The following is a 15568-nucleotide window of genomic DNA, read 5'->3' as shown; positions in this document are numbered from 1 at the left end:
CAGTTTTTTTGCAATGGAAACATACAATTTTTTTACATCGCTTTTACTTTCTAATTTACCTCTATTATTTGGCATCCTTTCGATTGTTCCATAAAACGAGCACCTTTTCCACCACCAGTTTTATTATTCTTCCAATTTCATTGTGATTCCCAGATGACAATTTCCTCACATGTAACTGTTGATGTGGGATAACATGGTTGTCAGCCAAAACTGCTGCTTTTCTTTGCTGCTGATCTTTGTTACTTCTTTCTCACCTAAAGACGTCTTACTGGTCAGTGGAATACTATTTTGATTTTTTCTATAATCATAATTGCCCTCATGTTACTAAAAGCCTATTGCAGTATTAATGAGGGAGACCAGTGATGCCACAGCATTGCCTTTCCTTTTGCAAGTTCAGTGAATACCTGATCAAGCTTTTTCCTGATGGTCATAAACTTTAATTGATAAGCTTCATGCATTATGTTTTGCCCTTTTAACTACTTCATTGTCTGTGGATTGCTCTTCTGGTAAGCTAGTGTATACATTCATTGCTGCACCACTCAACACATTTGGTAACGTTAAGGTCCAAACATTCAGACTTATGCTCTGAACCATGATCTTTCCTTTCTTTCATGCCATCTATTGTTTTTCTGTCTTTGAAACTTAAGTTTGCACATTTCCATTTATTTAGTTTCCCTTGTTTTGTAACTTGAGCTTTTACTTTTACATTCCTTTTGCTCTTTCAAGTTTTTCATTTCTTTTTCATTTCATTTATTTTTCATTTTTCAACTCTTTCATTCTGAACTCTATTTTAATTAATTCTAGCTGTGATAGACCAATTTCAGGTTTCTCTTTTACTTTTAAATGCTGGGTAATTACTTTAATCACATCAGTTTCTACATTAGATTGCTCTGCAAACTGCAGTGCTGAGAATAAAACATTTATTAAAGCAAAATGGTTGGAAAGATCTTACTGCAAATACAAGAAGACAATTCAAAATCTCAAGAAGCTTGACACCATCCAAGACAAAGCAGCCACTTGTTTGTCATCTCTTCCACAAACATTCATTCCCTCCACCACCAAAGAACAATGGTACCATCTACAAGATAAACTGCAGCAACTCACCAAAGCTTCTTTGGCAGCACCTTCCAAACCAACAACTGTTACCAGCTAGAAGGACAAGGGTAGCAGACGCATGGGAATACTAGCACCACCTGCAAGTTCCCCCCCAATTCACTCACCATTCTGACTTGGAAATATATTGATGTTGCTTTACTGTCACTGAGTCAAAATTCTGGAACTCCCTCCCTAACAGCACTGTTGGTTTACCTACACCAGAGGGTCAGCAGCTGTTTAAGCAACTCTCCACCACATTCTCGAGGGAAATTAGGAATGGACAATAAATTATTTATTTTTAAAAAACCATTAAGCTCTCCATTTCTTTGTACCACTCTACTGCTCTCTACCTATGCTACTGTAATGCTGCATTGTCTTGATTTTTCTCTTTAAATTTTTAAAGAGAAAAATCAAGACAATGATTCCATCTTCCCATCATTTTAGTTTAAACCTTGGTTATATAATTTGACAGAACACTTACCCTAGCCTTGTTTAAGTAGAGCGTCTTCCAATGGAATAGCTTTCTCTTGCTCTAGTAAGAGTGCCAGTGCCTCGTGAATCAAAGCTCCATCTTCCCACATAACTCTTTGAGCCACTATTTCATTATCTAACCTTATTGACCTTATGCCAATTAATATATGACTCAGGGAGAAATCCAAAGATGATTACCTTTGCAGTTCTGCGTTATAATTTGGATTCTAACTCCTCAAAACTCTTTCAGTGAAACATCATTTATTGTTCTACATATGTCATTGGTTCCTACGTAGATCTTGACAACTGGATTCTCTCCCTCCTACTCCAAGTTCCTGTCCAGCAGTGAGGAGAAGTCTTTAAGTCTGTTACTGGGCAGACAACATAATCTTTGCAGTCACAGAAGTAACCTATTTTCTGATTTTACCGACCAATCACTACCACATTACTTTTCATTGCCCTCACTTGACTGGCCCCCTGCAAGAAGATGTTATGGTAATTTTGTCCATCCACAATCATAAAAACACGAGGTAATTAAAATATCACAATGTGATTAAACCCAATTTTTAACTTGTCTTTTGAATATTTGATACTTCAATTTTTAAAAACTTTGATGGCTTATGCTCTCATTGCCATTGTTGTGGGCTGTATTTTGTTGATCACCGTGCTTCCTAGTAAAAGTCTGGATTATTACTAAAACATGAGCAAATTGACCTGCGGTAAATCAGATTAGAGAGTTAAATATATGGCTCAAGGATTGGTGCGGGAGAAATGTTTTTTGTTTATGGGGCAGTGACACCAGTACTGGGCAGAGTGGGAGTTGGACCATTGGTCCAGTCCTCACATGAACCATTCTGGGATTAGTGTTCTGATGAGTTGCATAACTAGAGCAGTAGAGAGGCTTGAAAGTGCATACTGGAGGCAAGAGATCCAGTTTGCGAAGATGTAGAAAAGAGAAGGCAAAGAGCAAGGTAGAAATAAAGGATGGCCATAATGTGGCTAGAAGGGACAGAGCATATGTACAAAAGAATGCACCAGCACTCTTTCAGTTAGTAAAAAAGTGAAAAGACGGACGAAAGACTTAACACACACTGCATTCGAAACAAAATAAATGATTTGGTAGCACAAATAGAATTGTTTCTGATTGATCTAATAGTCATTACAGAGACATGGCTGCAGGATGACAAAGACTGGGTCCTGAATATTCATGATTGCATGACATTTAGGGGGGACAGGGAGCTTGGAAAAGGTTGGCTCAGTTAATTAACAATGAAATTGGTAGAATGAAGAGTGATAGGTCAAGATGAGGAATTAGTTTGGGTAGAAATAAGAAATAGTAAAACTAATTAATCAGTTGTGAGTTGGTTTATATGTCCTCTAATAGTAACCATATTGCAGGACAGGGAATACAGGAATGGGGCTTGCGCAGAAAAATAAAGATAATGATGGGATTTCTATAATAAAGACAGATGCAAAATATCAGATTAATCCATCTGTCACTTCTTTATTTTCTATTATTAATTCCCCATTCTCACTCTTTAGAGGACCAACATAGACTTTACTTTCTATTTTCCTATTTAAATAATTGTAGGAACTCTTACTCCCATTCTCACTGGAATGTATCTTCTGAAATATTTATTTAAATGTCGGCCGCTGCATCTCTGCTGACCTTTCATTTAACTTAATCTCACTTCAATTCACTGTAGACAGCCCTATCTTCATGCCCACATAATTGCCCTTATTTAAGATTAAAACACCAGCCTTAAATCCACTTCTTTTCCTCAATCTGAATATAAAATTCAATTATATTCCTACCAGGAGAGCCTTCACTATGAGGTCATTAATTAATTCTATCTGCCCATTATTGGATCTAGTATAGCCTGCTCTGTGGTTGGTGATAAAACGTGTCACCTTTAAGAAACTGATCCAACAACACTATTAATGTATCATTCAGGCTATCTCTATCTGATTTGTCCAATCAGTATGTTGATTAAAATCGCCTTTGATAGCAAATACATAGGTTTTAATTTTCCAAAATTTCCTAGATTCAGGGAAGATCCCTATGGAGGCTTTTAAAGGAGGAGAGGAAGATGAAGATGGAGAAGCAGAGCGAGTTAGGTGGAGAATGAAGGAGGAACATAGAGTTTCAGGAGTTGTAGTGAGTAGGGGATGGGAGTTGGCCAAGAGTGCATTGAAAGTATCTGTAGATAACAAAAAGGCATGAATAGAGTGAGAAAAGGCTAGATGTGGGAAAAACGGAAGTGGAAATAAGCAGTGTTTGTGATGGGATGATTTTGGAGTCAAACTTGTGATCAAGTAGAATGTCAGGTTTATGAGCAGGCTAGATTGACCTGGGATTAGGGGCTGAAGGTTATGGCCTTAAATTTTACCTACACTTAAATGGTTAAGCTTGTCTCAGAATGAATCTCCAATAAGCTGTCTTATGTTACAGATATAAAGTTGAAAGAGCTGCTGGAGAGATACAGCTGGATGCTGTCACAGTATACTTAGATTTTAATGTATAGATTTAAGCTGAAATATTTTAGTAAGAAAATTACTTTTAAACCCATTTTTCCTAGATGCTGGTCATATGTAGGACCAGGAAACCAAACAGCACAAGAAATGTCACTGCAGAAACCCTATTGTTTGCACATTGGTATAATACAGCATCAGATGATGCATGCACTTGGTTTTTATCATGAGAATTGTAGAGTTGATCGTGATGATCATGTCGAAGTTGAAATGGAGAATATTCAAAAAGGTAAGAAGAGCCAAACCTTCAAAAATATCTTTTAGTCATAGCAGGAGTATGGTACCAGATTTGCATAAGGCAGATTCTGCAGCAATTTTCAGCATTATCTCTAACACTGCATGTTAAACTTCTGATCCAGACAGCATGTTAGCAAGTACTTGCCAAAGGTTGGGTGGGGCAAGTGAGGAAGAGTGGAAAATTGCGCATAGTATTCGCCATTAATGGGCTGCACTGCTCTATTGTCTAAGACAAGGTGTTTGTAAGCTTGGTGCCATAGATCAGCTTTCACTCATGTCCATGTCATATAAGATTGTTTTTCCACCTCTGTCGCATATTTTAATTAATTTGTCTCAGTTTGTCAGCTACTGAAACTCTCATTCATGCCTTTGTTACCTCTACACTTGATGATTAAAACACTTCATGGGTGGCCTCCCACATTCTATCCTCCCTGTATTATTCATACCAAGATGCGTTAACCTGTCACCTTTGTGCTTGTTGAGCTATGTTGACTCCCGGTCAGGCAATGCCTCTATTTTTAAAGTTCTTATCCTTGCTTTCAAATCATTGTGTGGAGATGCCGGCGTTGGACTGGGGTAAACACAGTAAGAAGTTTAACAACACCAGGTTAAAGTCCAACAGGTTTATTTGGTAGCAAAAGCCACACAAGCTTTCGAAGCTCTAAGCCCCTTCTTCAGGTGAGTGGGAATTCTGTTCACAAACAGAGTTTATAAAGACACAGACTCAATTTACATGAATAATGGTTGGAATGCGAATACTTACAACTAATCAAGTCTTTAAGAAACAAAAGAATGGGAGTGGAGAGAGCATCAAGACAGGCTAAAAAGATGTGTATTGTCTCCAGACAAGACAGCCAGTGAAACTCTGCAGGTCCACGCAACTGTGGGCGTTACAAATAGTGTGACATGAACCCAATATCCCGGTTGAGGCCGTCCGCGTGTGTGCGGAACTTGGCTATCAGTTTCTGCTCAGCGACTCTGCGCTGTCGTGTGTCGCGAAGGCCGCCTTGGAGAACGCTTACCCGAATATCAGAGGCCGAATGCCCGTGACCGCTGAAGTGCTCCCCAACAGGAAGAGAACAGTCTTGCCTGGTGATTGTCGAGCGGTGTTCATTCATCCGTTGTCGCAGCGTCTGCATGGTCTCCCCAATGTACCATGCCTCGGGACATCCTTTCTTGCAGCGTATCAGGTAGACAACGTTGGCCGAGTTGCAAGAGTATGTACCGTGTACCTGGTGGATGGTGTTCTCACGTGAGATGATGGCATCTGTGTCGATGATCCGGCACGTCTTGCAGAGGTTGCTGTGGCAGGGTTGTGTGGTGTCTTGGTCACTGTTCTCCTGAAGGCTGGGTAGTCCTGAATGTCATTGATGAAGACGAACATCTCGCCAAGGCCATCCCCACAGCCCCACTTCTTGCCTTCAAACAACCGCACAACCTCAAACAGACCATTGTCCGCAGCAAACTACCCAGCCTTCAGGAGAACAGTGACCAAGACACCACACAACCCTGCCACAGCAACCTCTGCAAGACGTGCCGGATCATCGACACAGATGCCATCATCTCACGTGAGAACACCATCCACCAGGTACACGGTACATACTCTTGCAACTCGGCCAACGTTGTCTACCTGATACGCTGCAAGAAAGGATGTCCCGAGGCATGGTACATTGGGGAAACTATGCAGACGCTGCGACAACGGATGAATGAACACCGCTCGACAATCACCAGGCAAGACTGTTCTCCTCCTGTTGGGGAGCACTTCAGCGGTCACGGGCATTCGGCCTCTGATATTCGGGTAAGCTTTCTCCAAGGCGGCCTTCGCGACACACGACAGCGCAGAGTCGCTGAGCAGAAACTGATAGCCAAGTTCCGCACACGCGGACGGCCTCAACCGGGATATTGGGTTCATGTCACACTATTTGTAACGCTCACAGTTGCGTGGACCTGCAGAGTTTCACTGGCTGTCTTGTCTGGAGACAATACACATCTTTTAGCCTGTCTTGATGCTCTCTCCACTCCCATTGTTTTGTTTCTTAAAGACTTGATTAGTTGTAAGTATTCGCATTCCAACTATTATTCATGTAAACTGAGTCTGTGTCTTTATAAACTCTGTTTGTGAACAGAATTCCCACTCACCTGAAGAAGGGGCTTAGAGCTTCGAAAGCTTGTGTGGCTTTTGCTACCAAATAAACCTGTTGGACTTTAACCTGGTGTTGTTAAACTTCTTACTGTGTTCAAATCATTGCACAGCCTCTTTCCTCCCAATGTCTGTAATGTCCTCCTACCCAATAAGATATAATTGGTCCCTTGAACATTCCCAATTTAAATGCTCTACCACTGCATCTGTGCCTTCACTGCGTAGGTTCTTAGCAATGGAATTCTCTCCCTAAACCTCTTTGTCTTTCTATCTGTTTTTCTTCCTTTAAGGCAGTCGATAAAGCCTCCTTTTTTGACCTAGGTTTTGGTTGGTTTCTTTAGTATCTCATTGTGTGGCTCATTATCTAATTATGTTTTATATGCTCCTTTGACAGCCGTGGGGTATTGGATGACTGATGCTGACAGATTTCTCTCTTCTGTTGCACAGAACAGAGAGAGAAAAAGATCTGTGCATGCGCAATGGTGCCCTCTAGTGTAACCTTCCAGCTTTCTGGCACCAATATTGGCCATGATGTGGAGATGCCGGCGTTGGACTGGGGTAAACACAGTAAGAAGTTTAACAACACCAGGTTAAAGTCCAACAGGTTTATTTGGTAGCAAAAGCCACACAAGCTTTCGGAGCTCCAAGCCCCTTTTTCAGGTGAGTGGGAATTCTGTTCACAATGTCTTTATATGCCCTGTTTGTGAACAGAATTCCCACTCACCTGAAGAAGGGGCTTGGAGCTCCAAAAGCTTGTGTGGCTTTTGCTACCAAATAAACCTGTTGGACTTTAACCTGGTGTTGTTAAACTTCTTGCCAATATTGGCACTAATGCAGGAGTTCCAATGTTCCAGTAGTTCATCTAGATGAGGGCCAGGCAATTTACTTGGCCACAGCTCTTTCTGCTGCTACCTGTTAGATGTTTAAATGGTAAACTACCTAGGTTCACTTCCATATGACAATATTATAGGTTCTGGCAGCTTGGAGGAAGTCATATCCCCACTACTCCTGGATTTTGGACATAGGTACTTTTCCAGGTGTCTGGAATTTTGAGAAGTTTAATAATGGAGTCAGAGTCCCTTTTGTCCTTACAGAATTACCATCTCTGTTGGTTAGTACTTTGCTTTAGAAATGTAAAGGGTATTTCTTTGTTGTATTTCTTTGGACTTTGATTTTCTGCAGTCACAGGGGGACATCAGCATTTCTTTAAAGATACTGAGGTCCTTGCTGGTTTCTGAAGGTTAGAAATTCTTCTATTTAGGCATGTCTTTGTCCATTTTCAAAGAAATAATTAAAAAAAGTATAGATATATTTTCCTTCATGTCCTATGGACGGGATATTTGCAAGAATATCTCAGGAAGGCACTGGCATGGTGGTATTGTCACTGGACTAATAATTCAGCGATCTCAGAGACCAAGGCTTGAATCCCACCACGACAGATGAGGATGGGGATTTCCCCCGCTATGGTGTATTTCCTGGTGCCAGGGACAACCACCAATGGCAGGCGGCAGGATCTTCCAGTTCCACTGATGTCTATGGGGTTTTGCGTGCCCCATATCCTCTGCGCTTGAGGACAATGTCGTGGTGGGAGTGGGGATGGTGTGTGGGTTGTGGGTCGCCATCAGTGGGACCAGAAGATCCCATCGGCAGGAAGAGCCAGAAATTTTCAGCCAATAAAATTACAATTCAACTTTTTTTTAAATCTGGAGGTAAAAGTCGAATCATGACCATCAAACCATTGTTAATTGTTGTAAAAACCAGCTGGTTTACTCATGTCCTTTAGGGAAGGAAATTTGCTATCCTTACTTAGTCTGGCCTATATATAACTTCAGATCCACAGCATTGTGGTTGACTCTTAAATGACTCTGAAATGGCCTAGCAAGCCTTTTGTTAAAGGGAAATTTGGGATAGGCGATAAATGTTGGCTATACCCACATCCTATGAATGAATTTTATAAATGAATTGTATTAAGCAAGGTAGCAACATGCAGTGACTTATTTTTGTGCATCATTTAAGTGTTTGAATTACTTAACAGTGATGCCTGGAATTCCATGTGAAACCCTTCGCATCACAGGCTTCATCCGGATATATGCTTTCTCTTAGTGCGTGAAATCAGAATATTGAAAGCATCATATAAAGTAAAGTTAAAGTTTATTTATTAGGGGTCAGAGACATGGGAGACTTAAAAGTTTATTTATTAGTCACAAGTAAGGTTTACATTAACACTGCAATTAAGTTACTGTGAAATTCCTCTAGCGTCTGTTCGGGTCAATGTACCTAACCAGCACGTCTTTCAGATTGCGGGAGGAAACTGGAGCACCTGGAGAAAACCTATGCAGACACGGGGAGAACGTGGTCCAAGCCGGGAATCGAACCCGGGTCCCTGGCGCTATGAGGCAGCAGTGTTAACGTACATGGGATACAGGGTGATCTGATAAAGTGGATTCATAATTGGTTTAGCAGTGGGATACAGAGGGTGGTGACAAACGACTGCTTTAGTGACTGGAGGCCAGTGACCAGTGGCGTACCACAGAGATCCATGTTGGGCCCCCTTCGTCATTTATATAAATGACATAGGTGACAATGTGGGGGGAAGGATCAGTAAGTTTGTCGATGACATTTTGATTTGATTTGATTTGATTTATTATTGTCACATGTATTAGCATACAGTGAAAAGTATTATTTGTTGCCCACTATGCAGACAAAGCATACCGTTCATAGAGAAAGAAACGAGAGAGTGCAGAATGTAGCATTACAGTCATAGCTAGGGTGTAGAGAAAGATCAACTTACTGCGAGGTAAGTCCATCTCAAAAGTCTGATGGCAGTAGGGAAGAAGCTGTCCTTGAGTCGTTTGGTACGCGACCTCAGATTTTTGTATCTTTTTCTTGCCGTAAGTAGGTGGAAGAGAGAATGTCCAGGGTGCGTAGGGATCTTGATTATGCTGGCTGCTTTGCCGAAGCAATGGAAAGTGTAGACAGAATCAATGGATGGGAGGCTAGTTTGCGTGATGGATTGGGCTACATTCATGACCTTATGTAGTTTCTTGCGGTCTTGGGCAGAGCAGGATCCATACCAAGCTGTGATACAACCAGAAAGAATGGTGACTTTGTAAAGGTTGGTGAGGGTCGTAGCCAACATGCCAAGTTTCCTTAGTCTTCTGAGGCATTGGTGGGCTTTCTTAATTATAGTGTCGGCATGGGAGGACCAGGACAGGTTGTTGGTGATCTGGACACCTAAAGGCTTGAAGCTATCGACCATTTCTACTTCATCTTCGTTGATGTAGACAGGGGCATGTTCTCCACTACACTTCCTGAAGTCGATGAGAAACTCCTTTGTTTTGTTGACATTGTGGGAGAGATTATTGTCGCCGCACCAGTTTACCAGATTCTCTATCTCATTCCTGCACTCTGTTTTGTCATTATTTGAGGTCTGACCCACTACGGTGGTGTCATCAGCAAACTTGAAAATCGAGTTGGAGGAGAATTTGGCTACACAGTCATAGGTATAAGGAGTATAGTGGGGAGCTGAGAACATGTTCCCTCCCCATTTCATCTTTGAACAGCCCCCAGTGCTCTTCTGTAGATTTCCCCACAAGTAACTCATTCCAGTCTACCTTGGTCAGATCCTGCCTAATTTTGTTAAAACCTACTCTCCCCCCAATCCAAAACCTTTTTCTGCAACTTGTCAACTTTGTCCATAACAAATTTGAATTGAACCATGTTGTGGTCGCTATCACCAGAATGCTTCCCCACCAACACATCAACCACCTAACCAGCTTCATTCCCCATAATTAGGTCCAGCACAGCTCCTTCCCTAGTTGGATCCTCTACGTATTGACCAACGAAGTTTTCTTGTATATGTTTTAAGGACTCTACTCCATCTATGCCCTTAACATGATGACTATCCCAATTAATGTTGTTCAAATTGAAATCACCTAATATAATTACCTTGTGTTATATTTATTTCCTCTCCATTTTTGCCTTTGATTATTCAGTATTTTTGGAATGTTATTAGTTTCTTCCATTGTGAAGACTGATGCAAAGTATTTATTTCTCTGCCATTTCCTGTTTCACTCCTATCAGTACAGCCATAGACACATGCAGCTGTGCAGGTTCAGAACAAATGTTTAACTAGTTCTGAAGACAATTTTATGAGAGATTTACTAGCAAACCAGGACTTTATAATAATGCAACGTCTTCTATATCTGATCACATCCATTAAACCACCTAATCCAAATCAGCCGCAGCATTTAAAATCTACACCGCAACCATATTTTCTTTTAACTTCCTTATTGGAGTTTAACTTCTGTTATTCCTGATAACTATCTAATGTTGCGTTTTAACTTTCTGGGGTGGTTTAGTGATTAATAAATTGCTCTTTCTGTAACTCAAGTAACCTTAGGGAGGGATTCTCGTGCCCGCTAGCGTTGATTGTGATTCACGATGGCCCAGAGAATCTGGAGTTGGCGGGAAAGTGTGTTTTGTGCTGGTCACCAAACCCCCTCTGATGTTCCTAGGCCATGCTACTGGCACCGATCAGGTTCCCGGCCAGAGCGGGCAGGAACCCAATGCATATTTCAAATAAGCAGATTTAAGTGTGGGGTTGCAGCCCGAGTCAAATGACCCTTTCTGTTCACCCATTTCCCTAGCGGGGTCTGAAACTCCAAGGTATTTTATGAAGTTAGCCTAGACCCTAACTTTTACATTTCATTTTTGGCATTAGGTTGAGCATAAGGTGTTTCACTCCAGGTATCATTCAGGTGACCCACTAGGAAGCTTTTATCAAAACATATTTTGTTTAAGAACACAGTTAGAATATAACAAAAAGAATTAGCATAACTTTTACGAATTAATATACTTAAACATGTCAAAGTATAATTCTTAGCTAGCTATCTCCATTGTTCCAATTTAGCACTATACCCCACAGACATGAATCCCTTCTTTAGAACCAGTTAGCACAGAAACCAAAGATGCTTGCCAAGGTACTAGATTCTCTTTTGACACTTCTGGAGAGTGATCCAGACTAGTCTTCTAATTCTCATGAAGCAACTTCCAGAGAAAGCTCCACTTCCAAACCGTAGAATCTCATAGGAAAATGCTTATTTCTTGGCAGATTCTAGCCTTCACTTCAAACAGAACAAGAGATACAGGGAAAGCAACCTCACTCTAAAGAGCCCAAAAACAGACTGCCTTGAGTTCTCTGTGAAAGCCTAGCTGTACCCAGTCATATGACCTTAACTGTCAATCAACCTAATCAAGTTCCACTGTGCAATATCCCAGGGGAAAACACAACACAACATAATCCTGCATGAATTCAGATTAAAACAAGCACTGCATCAATTAACATCAATTATATTGCTTCAGTAACAATACAGTGCTGCTGGATCGAGACAGAACAGCTCCAATAAAATGGAAGAGACCAGTATGCACATTCAGCACTGAAACATAGCTAAAATGCATTTCTTAAAGCCTAAAACTGCTCAATCTCTCTTCATAAGAAAAGCCCCTCATCTCTGGAATCAATCTAGTGAATCACCTCTGAACTGCCTCCCATGCAGCTGCATCCCATCTCAAATAAGGGGGCCAAAACTGTGCATAGTACTCCACTGTAATCTCACTAATGGTTTGTACAGTTGAAGCAACACATCATTACTTTTGTACTTTATTCTTTTAGCTATATATGCCAAGATTCCATTTGCCTTCCTTATTTCCTGCATACTAGTTTTCTGCGATTCATGCACAAGGACTCCCAAAACCCCTGCATCAAAGCACACTGAAGCTTCTCTCCATATTGGATAAAGTTACTTTTCCATTTTTTTAATGACCAAAATGGAAAACGTCACATTTATCCATGTTAAACACCATCTGCCAATTTTAGGCACACACCTAATCTATTTATGTCCATTTGTAAATTGCTTATTTCCTAATCACAACTTAATATCCCACCTATTTTAGTGTCATCTGCACATTTGGCCATAGTACCTTCTATCCCTACATCCAAGTCATTAATGTGGATAGTAAATAGTTGGGGCCCTACAAAAAGGCCTAGTAAGCCACTAAGTTCAAGGTTAGTTTTGGGATGGGCAACAAATGCTGGCCTTGCCACTGATGCCCATGAATTAATAAAGATTGAACAAAAAAAACACATAAGGTGGGTTTTCCTGGCCCTTCCTGCCGGCAAAATCTTCTGATCCCGTCAAAAGCAAGCAGCTTTCATGGTGGGGAAGGCAAGCCAGACAAAATGCCATCGACTTTGGCAGGACAATTAGAGCCTGCGGGTGGCCATTGCTGAGCCGCCTCCATTGTTGGAAAGTACTCCAGAAAATCCTGGCCATTGTTTCTTCCACAGTGAAGTTATTTTGTATTCGTTCAAGGGAAGTGGTCTTCACTGGCTAGGCTAGCATTTATTGCCCATCCCAAATTGCTCTCGAGAAGGTGATGGTGAGCTGTCTTCTTGAACTGTTGCTGTCCCTGAGATGTAGGTACAAGCACAGTGCTGTAAGGGAGGGAGTTCCAAGATTTTGACCTAGTGACAGTGAAGGAATGGCAATATATTTCCATGTTAGGATGGTTAGGATGGAGATGAAATACATCCGATTCTGTTAATGGAAGCAGGAAAATAAATATTGGAGAATCTGACCATTTTTCAATCCTCTGTGGCTGTGGGTGTGCTGCTAGAGGGCTGGAGGACAATTAACATTGACCTATTGTTTAAAAGGGGAGAAGGAGTTAGAGTGAATAATTACAGGCCAGACAACCTAACCCTTAATGATAGGCAAATTATTGGAAAAAGCTCTGGGGGAGAAGTAATTTGTCATTTAAAGTTGCATGGATTGATCAAAGATAATCAGCATGGATTTGTTAAGGGAAGGCCATTCTGACTAGCATGATTGAATTTTTTGATGAGGTAACAAGGAGGATTAATGAGGGTAGTGTATTTGGTGCACTCTGTATGAATATTAGCAAGACTTTTGATAAGGCTCCAGCTGGCAGACTGGTCACAAAAGTAAAAGCCCAAGGGATCCGAGGCAAAGCAGCAAGTTGGATCCAAAATTGACTCAGAAGCAATAAGGTAATGGACTAGTGGATGTTTTTGTGACTGGAAGGCTGTTTCCTTTGGGGTTCTGCAAGCTGAGTACTAAGTCACTTGAGTTTTATGTGATATATCGACGATTTGGAATTGAAGACAGGAGGAATGATTAAGCAGTACATAAATTGACTGTTGATAATGAAGAAGAAAATGTAGACTGTAGGAAGATATCTACTGACTAGTCAGGGGGGTAGAACATTGGTGAATGGATTTTGTTCTGCAGAAGTAGGTAGCATGGTGGCACAGTGGTTAGCACTGCTGCCTCACAGTGCCAGAGATCTGGGTACAATTCCCGGCTTGGGTCACTGTCTGTGCAGAGTCTGCACATTCTCCCATGTCTGCGGAGTTTCCTTCAGGTGCTCCGGTTTCCTTCCACAGTCTGAAAGACGTGCTGGTTAGATGCATTGGCAATGCTAAATTCTCCCTCAGTGTATCCGAATAGGAGCCAGAGTGTGGCGACTAGGGGATTTTCACAGTAACTTCAATGCAGTGTGTTAATGTAAGCCTACTTGTGACACTAATAAATAAACTTCAAACTTTAAAAAAAGTAATGCATTGAAAAGAAGGCTAAGACAAGCAAATACCCAACAGTCAGATACTGAGATGTATGAAGAAACAGGGATCTTGGATTGGATGTCCACAAATCCCTGGAGGTGGCTGAACAGGTAGCTAAAGTAACCAAGAAGGAGACTTTTAGTTATGAGAAAAGATTGAATAGGTTAAAGTTGTTTTCCTTGGAACAGAACAGACTGAGTGCGACCTAATTGAAGTGTATAAAGTTATGAGGGGTCTAAATCCAATGGAAAGAAAGGCTTTATTCCTGTTGGTTGAGGGGTCCATAACTGTAAGGGAAGTTATTTATGGTGAGAGGTATGAAGTTCTTTTCACCCAGGGGGGTGGTGAGTATATAGAATTCACTGTCTAAAGGTGAAGCCCTCAAACATTTTAAAAGTAGTTGGATATGATCTCAGTGCTGTAACTTATTAGGCTATGCACCAAGAGATGGAAAGTGGGAATAGGATGGAAGGCTGCTTATTATCTGACACAGACACTATGTGCCAAATGGGTTCCTTCCATGCTGTAGATTTCTATGATGATTTCATATTCTAAAGGTAATGAGTAGCTTTTTACTTTTTGTTTTAATCTGCTTACCAGATTTCACTGAATAGTGTACATGGAATGCTAAATCTCTATGGATGTCCAATAATCCTAGCTATTTGCTGTTTAAAAAACACTCATATCTCGACTTTATTGATCCAAAATGGAAGACCTCACAATTAGTACATTGAAGCAGTTATACCTAATTTAATGTTCCTGACAATGCTATGTGTCATCAAAAGCTTGGATTATACGAGTCACTATATTTATCCATGATAACACAACAGTGAATATTTGAGGCCTAGCATAGAATCTTGTGGGACACTACATGTCACTTCCTTCCAATAAGAGCGCAATTGTTAACCAGGTCAATAATTGTGATATGAGTATAAGATTGGAACAATAGAAGCCGTACATAAATTTCATTTTAAGTTGTAGCTAAATTGTGTGCAACACCAATGATGCTTCTGTATAAAATGTAAAACATTTTTAGAAATAATATTGTTATGTGGTAATATCAAACATTGTGTAACAAATTTCAGTTAAGAGATAATGAGATAGTTTCAGTTTATTTTGATATTTTTGCAGAATCAGAGAATAACTTTAAAGTACAGGAATCCAATAACTTGGTGACAGCGTATGATTATGTTTCAGTTATGCATTATGGAAAGTAAGTACCAATTTTCCTGTTTCCATTAATTTTAATAAACAATTCTAGCATTGAGAAATTAATTAAAATGCATTGAGGCCATTCATTAACAGTGCCGCTACTTGTGTGACTTCAACGTCTTTTCAATAACCAATGCCTGAGTAGGATAGCCATCTATACATTCATGAAAATACTTCAGTGGGAACAAATTGTTTCTTATCTTTTGAACATCTCAAGATAATAAATTCAAATTTGA

Source organism: Mustelus asterias, chromosome 9 (genome assembly GCF_964213995.1).
Source record: "Mustelus asterias chromosome 9, sMusAst1.hap1.1, whole genome shotgun sequence".
Taxonomy (NCBI): Eukaryota; Metazoa; Chordata; class Chondrichthyes; order Carcharhiniformes; family Triakidae; genus Mustelus; species Mustelus asterias.
The sequence above is the reverse complement of the archived record's forward strand: the minus strand, read 5'-3'. Positions refer to the sequence as shown.